We start from the raw sequence: 9741 nt of genomic DNA on the forward strand, positions 1-9741 counted from the left end.
GCTTTATCCAACCAAAAGTGGCTTACGGATTATCCTGCCTCCATTCTCCATCACCTTTCTGGGGTTGGCTCTGACCACGTCCCCATCATGCTCACTACCACCATCCAAAGGCCTAATGGCCGGAAGCCTTTCAAATTTATTCGTACCTGGTTGACTCATCCTGATTGTAGCAGCTTTATTAGCAATAACTGGCTCACTTCCTACAACTCGATTCAAAATAAACTTAATTCTTTGGCTATCACTCTTTCCCACTGGAATAAAACTGTTTTCGGCCATCTCGAAACCAAAATCAACTGCCTTACTAAAGCTTTGCAATCTGTTACTAACTTGGAAGACCTTCATAACCTTAATCAGAATTTGGAGGAAGCTTACAACCAACAGGAAAGCCTATGGAAAGAGAAATCTAGAATGGCGCATATTCATCTTGGTGATCGTAATACGAAATTCTTCCACGCCAAAGCTATTCAGCGTAATCGTAAGAATCATCTCACCTCCATAAAAAAAAAATGACAACTCCTGGACGAACGATCTTGGGGAAGTCGCTAATATCTTTTCCACCCATGTTCAGTCTATTTCTACCACGGTGGGCTCCACTATCTCAGAGGAGTTAATCAATCTTTTCTCCACTCAGATAGTGAGCACCCAAAACAACAACCTCTTCAATCCCCCGAAGGAAGAAGAAATCTGCGCTGCTGTGTTCTCTCTAAAAACTGATGCCGCCCCTCGCCCGGATGGCTACCCTCATTTCTTTTACCAGTCTAATTGGGATACGGTCAAATCTGACGTCATTAACATGGTTACTAACTTTTTCTCCCACTCCCACCTTCCGTCGGCTGCGAATCACACTCATATCTGTTTGATCCCTAAAACCAAATCTCCTCAGACTACTTCGGACTATAGACCCATTAGTCTTCTTAATACCACCTACAAAACGATTACGAAAATCCTGGCCAACCGGCTTAAACACATCCTCCCTGAGATCATTTCTCCTTTTCAGGCGGCTTTTGTCCCTGGTCGTCAGATTACCGATAATATCATTATTAGCCAGGAATTGTCGCACTCCTTCAAGAGAAAAAAAGGGGCTAAAGCTACTTTGGTTTGAAGCTAGATATGTCCAAAACTTTCGACCGGGTAGAATGGTCCTTCTTAGAGAGAATTATGGCTTAGTTGGGCTTTGCGGAGCACTGGATCAATATGATTCATACTTACATTTCTACTTCTTCGATGGCTGTGTTGATTAATGGCCGTCCCAGAAAAAATTTCAATGTTTCCAGGGGTATTAGGCAGGGAGACCCCCTTTCCTCTTTGCCCTCTCTATGGAAGGTTCATCCGTCTTCTTGAATCCAAAAACAACCAAAACCTTTTTGTCGGTTTCAAATTTCCTAATACGGATGTCACTATCACTCATCTACTTTTCGCTGATGACTGTCTTATCTTTGGTCTAAACTTTCACGATAATATTAGCACCCCCAAAGGTATTCTGGATACTTTCAGCGCGGCTTCGGGTCAGATGATTAACTACTCCAAATCTACCATTTTCTTTTCCAAAAACACTCACCCGAAATTCAAGCGGATGATTACTCGTAATCTGAAAGTCCATCAAGCTTCCTCCCTCGATAAGTACCTTGGTAATCATCTGTTCATCGGTGCCAATAAAAAGAAAGCTTTCTCCTCCTTGCTAGATCAAATCCAAAATAAACTCTCAAAATGGCATATCAACCTCCTCTCCCAAGCTGGCCGCTCTATTGTTATATCTACGATCGCAGCGGTTGTTCCCCGATACCAAATGCAATGTTTTGCCATTCCTAAAGGCATAAGTAACCGCATTGAGACCATTCAGAGGTCTTTCTGGTGGAGAAAATCGAAAACCATCCACACCATCAACTGGCTCCATATTTGTAGGCCCCGCAAACTGGGTGGGCTTAGCATCAGGTTACCCTCTCTGGATAACGAAGCGTTCCTCAGCAAACTCATTTGGCGTTCTCTTAAAAACCCCGACGTTCCTTGGACGAAGGTTCTCAAAGCAAAATACTATCCTAAGGACACCAAGCCGACGGCGGCTAAGACACACCACTCCTGGATTTGGAAATCTCTGATGCATCGTTATAAACAAGTTCACGATCTCATTTTTTGGGATGTGAACAAGGGCACTAATATTAACATTTGGGAGGATTTCTGGATTTCGAATCATAAACCTCCGCTTGCTAATGTTTATCATTGCAGCTTACAGACTGTGGATCAACTGATCACTAATAACCATTGGAACATGGATTTGTTACATCGCTATTTCAATAACGAGGTATGTAGGGTGATCAGCAGTATCAATACACAAAATGATAAGGATGACTCAATGAAATGGCTACTCACCAAATCAGGTAATTTCACCATTAAATCTATGTACTTTCATTTGAGAACCAAAAATCTTGATTATACTCCACCGGAATGGAACTATATTTGGAAAATACCAACGATCCCTAGAATTAAACTATTTTTATGGAAATGCTGTACAGACAGCCTACCTGTACGTGGGAAAATCGGACAGTATATTGGAAATTTAATTAACTGTGTTTTTTGTGAGAATGTGGAAACTTTGACTCATATTATGCATCATTGCAGTTTTACCCGGACTATATGGTTTCACTTTAATATCAAGGTAGACAGCGTAAACAATTTACAGGAATGGATTATGGAGTGGAAAATTTTTGAACCAGAGCAGCAGTCTCTATATGCCAAAATCTTATGGTTCATCTGGAAAGCTAGGTGTGAACAATGTTTCCTCGAGGAACCAATCCCCGGTACAAGTGATCAACAATATACAAGGTTCAGTTTTTATCCAGAACAGTAATAAAAAAGAAACGCACAAAAAAACCTCACTCTATTGGGCCCCTACAGAACTTCCTTTTCTAAAGTGCAACATGGATGCTTCTTTTAAGACATTTCTAGACCCGGCCGGTTATGGCGGTATCATACATGACGAAAAGGCGGAATTTATCATCGCTATGGCAGGCTCGATCAGAGGCCAAACGGCGGAAGAATGTGAAGGCCAAGCCATACTGAGAGCAATGGAATGGGCAACGCGTCTTCAGATTACTCACCTTCATATGGAAAGTGACAATCAAAACATCATAAGATATCTCAACAATGGTGGCAAGGCAATAGATTGGCAAACAGAGAAAATCATGGACAACATCCGGGAGCTTAAACACCAATTCGTCTCCATCAGATTCACCCACATCTCTAGAGAACTCAACAAATGGGCTGACAAACTGGCTAAGTGGGGAAGGAAAAATAATAGAAGTAGGACTTGGAACTCCTTCGGCGAGTTTCAGAAGGATATGATTGTGTAAATTTCTCCTATCTTCAACAAAAAAAAACAAAAAAAAAAGTTAATTGTGTCATTTAAGAATGTCAGACTCGATTCTCCCACATCCATCAACTAAAAGAAAAAGGTATTTAGAGACCTGAGTCAATGGTTGATGAAGAAGGACTATGACCTAGGTTAGGGACCCCCATTGCATTTAGAAGGGGCACTCGCTTAAGATCTATCGTGGTGGAGTCTACGTTATAATTTGTGATAGAGGGGGGTCTGTGTTCACGCAGCCCTAGATGGAATCTCGCAATCTTCTCTTGTGTTATTTTCATGACAATTGCAAGCATTCCTACGGAACAAATTCACTATTGGTGTGTTTGTATGACGGAACCACGAATCCTGGATTCATGTCCAAGTAATTTCTTTTGGTTTGTTTGGTAACCAATAAAAATCCTAAGATTTATTATTATGTAATTTGTTTAAATGTTGTTTTAGATTCTTTTTTTTGAAGAAATTCTTTTCTCGAAATTCGCTTCCCCAAAATGTTTTCTTCCAAAGTTAATGTTCATAATTTTCGGAAAAAACGGTTTCGGGAAAAAATTGGGAAAAAAATATTTCAGAGAAAAATTTATTTGGGGGAAAAAATGGGTTTTTGGGGAAAAAAATCAATTTTCGGGGAAAAAGCGATTATCGAAATCAATTTCTCTGGAAAAATAATTTTTGGAAAAAAAAAGCTTTTTGAAAAACAAATATTTTTTAAAATAATTATTTTGTAGAAAAATATTTTTATAAAGAAATAATTTTTGGTTGATTTTAAGTTCGAAATTTTGTTTATTAATCCAAAACCCTAGCAAATCTTAGGGGGTAGAGTGAGATTTTGGTCCAATACAAATTTTAGATTCAGGAATCCTTAGGATTCAAGAGTCCTAAGATTTTTGCTAGACAAATAGACCGAGTAATCTTGATTCTTACTAAATCTCATTTTTGTTAGAAATCCTACTTAGGAATCCTGTAACCAAACGAACCATATATTCTTTTCACAACATCTCCAATCACTCTGTATCCTCCAGATTAAGAGCAGTAGTCCCTAAAAAAATCTAGTTTATGAATAATCGGTAAGCATAACTAGAGGGCCAACAAGACTTGGTTGGAGTGGTAGGAGATTTAGTTTTCCACCCTCTAAGTCCACAGGTTCGAGACACGCTGACCAATACAAAAAGAAACATAACCAATAGGGTGGGCCGAAATAGTCCCACACAGACAGGTTTAAGCATACCTTTCTCGGCCTTTTGACTAACTAAGATCAAGTTTAGTATATGTGGACCATTGGTTCACACGATATTAAATTAATTTTTCTCATGGGGGAGGGTCCATCACAGTAGTTTGCTGCTGGGCTCTCACGTGTCGTGTTGCACTATTACATTGGCCTGGCACACCCCCTACCAATCCATAACTATCAGAATTTGTTTATTTCGGAGTCCAATTGACTGACCAGTGCTTGACTGAGGCAGCCGGCAGAAGTCTTTTCTAATGATTCCAAGACTACTAATCCACCATTGAGTGCATGACAGAGAAAGCTTTAACTTGAAATCAACTTATGAAATTATATTCAGCCTAACACAAACAATACTCTACATTAAATTAGCTCCTACTCAAACTTATGAAAATAAACTACCACCAGAGAGGAGTTACTAAGCAATCGATGACGATGACCCTGTGAATGCATTGGACGCAGAAGAAGCATACGACAGAGAAAAATCCTGAAAAGATCGTTGACCTTGTGAATGCATTGCCTGATTGATACTGTTGCTCATATTAAGGAGCCGCAGCTCTGTAGGTGGCAAATCTCCTTCCAAGTATTGCACAACTTGTTTCATGGTGGGCCTAACTGCTGGAACACTATGAGAACAAAACAAACCCAGCTTCAGAACCAACTCCATCTCTTCAACCACATATTCACCTCTCAAATTTGGATCACTTGTTTCTAAAAGCACACCTATACTCCAACAAGAAAACACCCAATCCACCAAAACTAGATCCTCTTTGGTCTCAGATTTGTATAGTTCTGCTGGTTTCTTTCCACATGCAACTTCAAGCAAGAATTGTCCAAATGCAAAGACATCAGTGCTGGTCGTTGCCTTTCCAGTTCTAGTCAGTTCTGGTGCTATGAAACCAAATGTCCCAACCACATTGGTTGTCTGAAGATTGGTTCCACGATCGTACAATCTTGCTAGACCAAAATCTCCCAATTTTGCATTCATTTCACCATCTAATAGAATGTTACTAGCCTTGATGTCTCTGTGAATCACAACCTGTTCCCACCCTTCGTGCAGATAAAGTAATCCACTTGCCACATCTTTGATGATTTTAAATCTTTGGTTCCAATTTAGTGTCACTGATGAGTTCATTTGAGAGCCAAAGAGGAACTTGTCCAGGCTTCCGTTAGGCATGTAATCGTAGACCAAAAGTAACTCCCTTTTACGTCTGCAATAACCTAATAGTTGTACCAAGTTTTTGTGCCGAAGTTCACCAATACTAACAATCTCCGCTATAAATTCTCTTATGCCCTGTCCAGAATCATGGGAAACTCTTTTGACGGCTACTTCGAGGTTAGAAGTTGGTAATACACCTCTGTAGACCCTGCCGAAGCCACCAACACCAAGAAGCTCCTTCTCTCCAAACCCCTCTGTAGCAATATATAGATCTTGATATCTGAATCTCCGGCTGTCGTAGTTGAGCTCCCAATCTTCCACAATATCGGCAAACTTCCTCTTCCTTCTTATGATAAAAATGATGATGAGTGTCAGTGTTAACAAGAGAATTGGGACACATATAGGTAGCCCATACACCAAAATCTTTGGTTTCTTCTTTGATCGTATTTTAGGTAGCTGAGGAAGTCGCGAGAGGTCGAGTTCTCGAGCTCTCCCATTTATCTTAAAGCTCCATCCTAATATATAATGTGATGTTAAAAATACTCCGTTCATTGAAGAGAACCCCACATACATCGAATCTAAGATGATACTTGAAAGATCTTGGGACAGAGACAAGAGTGGAATATCTGGTTTAGGTATGTTAATTGGAGCTATTGTTACATTAAGTTGCTTTTCCGCCCCATCATATTCTACCCAAACTTGCATTGGTTGTCCGCTTATAAGGCTTAAGTCCCTGAAAGCACCTTCTTTGCTACTAAAGTACTTGGCTGGAGAGGATTGAATGGAATTGGCACTATTGATATCGATTCCGACATGGTTGTTGTCTATGTCATTTACATCAGGGCCAAAGTTAGTATCTAGTTCCACAGCAACAACATGGTTTGAGGGATTTCCATTGTTTGATGCATTGAATAAGCCTAGATATTGTTTTGGTAAAGGTCCTGGTTGAACCTTTTGGTGAGGTGAAAGAACAAAGGCTATTCCTTGAGCGCTTAAATCGTAATACTGGGGGGTTATGGCAAAAATAAAAGTAGTAGAGAAAGAAAGAGTAGTTGCCGCAGTAGTGTTACCATTTGGATCTGGTGGTGATGATGATGAATTATTGATCTTGAATTTAAGCTGACGGGAGTAGAAGGAACGGCCTAGTCCTGTTTTAGTTTCATTGTTTAAACTTAATAGACCATTGGGTGTGACAGAAGCTACTCCATCGAGATGCAGATTAGCTGCATTTCTGAAACCATTGTAGACGAAACCAAAATTATATTCTGATGAGCCTTGAACACTTTTATTTAGAAGAAATACCATGGTAGATACAAACTTGAATAGTAACAATATCATGGTTGGATTCTTCATTTGTAAGCATAATCTCTCTTATTATGTGGGCTTATATATCTCGCAGCTCTAAAGAAAGAGTCAACTAAAAGTCCTGCAGAATTGATGTGGTAGGGACCGATCACCACAAGGTTAATCAATTTGGACCAAACATTTGAGAGAAAAATCAAAAACACTGACTTAATTTTGGGGTAACCCTTAAATATCTAAAGCAAGTTGGATGTCCTGCAAAAAGACCTTGAATTGTGTGAGAATAGTCCCACATAAGAGAAGGGCTATCTAGCAAGCACTAATATATTGTCTAGGTCCTCTTCACTTATTGGTAGTTGGTTTTTGGCTTATCATATTCTCTTTTAGGATTTTATTTTTGGCCTAAAACCCATGGACCCTATCTTCTCATTAATGGCCAATCTATCATGATCCTATCTTTCCCATAAAAAGAAATTTTAGTCCTTTTCCATTTTGGACCCTATTAACCTCTTATAGATGAAACATGTTCCATCCAAATCTTTCCTCCATTCCCGTCCAAATTTCGTAAGAGCCGGACGACAAAATCGAGCAACCCAAAAAAACACATCTTTTATCAACCAAAAATGAGAAAATATTTGGTCACTTTCTCTCTCTCATTTAAAAAACCAGACATTTTTGGGTCATTTTCTCTCTCTTAAAAAACGGAGCTTCTCCAACACAGTAAACCCTAGAAATTCTTCATACCATTGTTCTCTCTCTAAACCCGAATCATTTTTTCTCTCTAATACACTTTACATTGTAAAGCACAACCGGAGCCCTAAAAGTCAGAAACAAAACGCCACGAATGATTCATCATCTACATCTTTAAACTTCTTCTTGATCTTCAAGCTTCATTAACGATTGGTAATGTTTTATTAAGGTTTGGTAATGCTCGTGAGAAGCTTCGGAGAATCTTGAAGCTTCATCTTCTTGCTTTCTTTATGCTTTCATTTGTATCGTTTGATCTTCAAGGTTATGTTTCATCATCTTCATCTATATTTTAGGGTTTCATCTTGAAACTTATGTTTCAGCGTCTTTACCATTTCACAAATTGTTTATTACAAAACACATTTTGTATCATCAATTTCATATATTTTCTGTTCATAAACATGTTGTTTCATATTATGTTTTGTATTTTGATCTTCCATATTGTGATTTACAAAACGAGATTTCCAGTCATAATAATGTGCAATTTGATATGTTATTATCCAGTAAAAAATATATTTTTTGTAATACGTAACAAACAACATTTTCTTACGAAAATGATGTGTTATTAGCCAGTAAAAATACCAACAAGCGAAAATGAGGGTTTATTAACATAAGAAATATGTGTGTTTTACCAGACATTTCCTATTTTGGTTGACAAATGATATTAACTGTTAATTGGATAATGTTGATTTCATAGAGCTAAATCAATTTTTTTATGCAGATTTTTTGGAACAAGTTCTAAGAACAAAAAAGATAAAGGGAATCAATGGGAGATCGCATGGCTGATGTGGTTGGAGAGCCTAAATTTATACCAGATTGCAAATCGAAAATGGAAAATCTTTTGCTATTTTTTCACTAACAAATAATGTAATTTTGTTAACAAATACAATTTGTTATAGAAATTTATCTTTTTTGTTTGAAGTAAAATGTGTTTTTCATCTACTTAAGTATGTTTTTCTGTAAACAACGAAAAACTGTTATGTTATATTTTCGCCAAATAACTGATTAACTTCAAGCTGAAAAATATAAATTTTATTGGACAGCAAAATGAGTATTTTCCTCTGCCAAACATATATTGATTACTGAAAGTTATATAAGACATATACAATAATGAGAATAAGTTGGAACATAATGTGTTTTACTAAAGCAATAATAAATTTTTCCTTTACATTTCAATGGTGCCCAACCATGGATTTTCATTTCAACGATGCTCAACCATGAACTCGTCAATTGCAGTCTTCTATAGGACAAACTGCAGTGACACGCTTTAAATCATTCTCCACAAACTTGAAATCGTGACCTGTGTTTATACCTTATTGACGAAGGACGAACCCAAATGCCTTCACACCCCAAAGAATAGCTGACCAACGCGAGTGGAAACTTTATCGCAACCCATAGATTTGAAAGTCGTCTTCTCTACTGAATTTGATCTGTGGGATAATCCATGAGCACTATTGTAACTGACAATATAAATATGAATTATTATGATAACAGAAAGCATTATGATGAATACAAAATGAAATATTTATCATACAATATAGGAAATTTTGAATGAATAGACCAATGCTTACTGCACATAAATTGTTTTCTGCTAAACAAAATTAATTGTGTCAATTACTTGTATCATAATGTTTATGGATACGAAAGATATAACATTTTAATACAAAATGTTGTGTTTCAAAGATACATTAAAATGTTAGTAAAAATGACCGAGAATAAATTAGTATTTTTATGAAACAAAATGCATTGTGTATCACACATTTGTTAAGAAGTGTAATCTGTTGAAAGATCTGACATCAATAGTTATCAAAAAATCTAAACAAAGACGGATTTCGATGATGGAGAACAAAATGCGTTTGTTATATACAAAATGTGTTTTGTTCAATACAAAATATGTTGTGTATCATAAATATGTTATGCTTCAAAATCTGTTAGTATCTCTGACATCAA

General features: G+C 37.5%; 1 non-coding gene and 2 pseudogenes across 2 annotated transcripts; 2 read left to right on the forward strand and 1 right to left on the reverse strand.

Annotated features, from left to right (window-relative positions):
- Positions 1 to 3449: 3449 nt before the first annotated feature.
- Positions 3450 to 3606, forward strand: LOC147564558 (U1 spliceosomal RNA). The gene has a single exon (XR_015231521.1). It is a non-coding gene; the product is annotated as a U1 spliceosomal RNA (small nuclear RNA).
- Positions 3607 to 4582: 976 nt separating this feature from the next.
- LOC147564559 (U2 spliceosomal RNA) lies at positions 4583 to 4751 on the forward strand (annotated as a pseudogene).
- Positions 4752 to 4888: 137 nt separating this feature from the next.
- LOC147564560 (L-type lectin-domain containing receptor kinase IV.1 pseudogene) lies at positions 4889 to 7126 on the reverse strand (annotated as a pseudogene). Its single transcript, XR_015227625.1, has one exon. The product of XR_015227625.1 is annotated as an L-type lectin-domain containing receptor kinase IV.1 pseudogene (transcript).
- Between the last annotated feature and the right edge of the window lie 2615 nt (positions 7127 to 9741).

This window comes from Eschscholzia californica, unplaced genomic scaffold, assembly GCF_041429995.1.
Source record: "Eschscholzia californica isolate CP2 unplaced genomic scaffold, dmEscCali1.0.p SCAF_1, whole genome shotgun sequence".
NCBI classification, from domain to species: Eukaryota; Viridiplantae; Streptophyta; class Magnoliopsida; order Ranunculales; family Papaveraceae; genus Eschscholzia; species Eschscholzia californica.